Raw genomic sequence first — 777 nt, 5'->3', positions numbered from 1 at the left:
CCCTACCCCCCCCAAGGAGAGAAATGGAAGGAGGTGACGTGATTTGATCAATGTTTTCATCCTCAGGTGTGTCGGCAAGTAACTTTCCTTTCCTCGGCTCCCATTTTCTTTTTTTATGAGTGGGGGCGGAGGGGAGACTTCTGATCTGTGATTCCCGCCCCCCTCCCACCCCACAGACGCGCACACACACACACAAACAATCATGCCCCTTAACTGTTAGCGCAGGATGCTTTAAAAGGAAAGATGAAATTGAAGCACTTTTTTTCCACGCACTGGCACACTGTAAAACACACATGCGGGCATATGTGCCCGCACGCACACACGCACACACACACACACATTGAACACCCACATGTGTATATTTATTACCATCAGTTGCGCACAAAAAATATGCAACATTTTGGTACACACACACACACACACACACACACACACACAAAGAAATACATATATACATACATATGCATATCCATACAAGCATATGTATATAATCATACATGGCAATGGCGAGTGATGAAAAAAGCGGAAGGGGCGTGGCCTGGACGGGGCGTGGCCTGGACGGGGGCGTGGTTACTTACAAAAGTGGCACTAAACATGCTGAAGATGAAGTGTATTAAATTTACACAGTTTGAAAATTGAACAGAAAAAAATCCCAAGATCGCCACTATTCTTTCAAGTGAAAATTTGTGCAATTTTGCCTATGCATTCCTGGTGAGCACCAATATGTAACTCCAAATTTGCTGCTCAAAATCAAAACTAAAAAAGTAAACACATTCC

The sequence above is a fragment of the Hippocampus comes genome, unplaced genomic scaffold (assembly GCF_001891065.2).
Source record: "Hippocampus comes isolate QL1 unplaced genomic scaffold, H_comes_QL1_v1.1 scaffold190, whole genome shotgun sequence".
Taxonomy (NCBI): Eukaryota; Metazoa; Chordata; class Actinopteri; order Syngnathiformes; family Syngnathidae; genus Hippocampus; species Hippocampus comes.
This window is presented reverse-complemented; position numbering follows the sequence as displayed.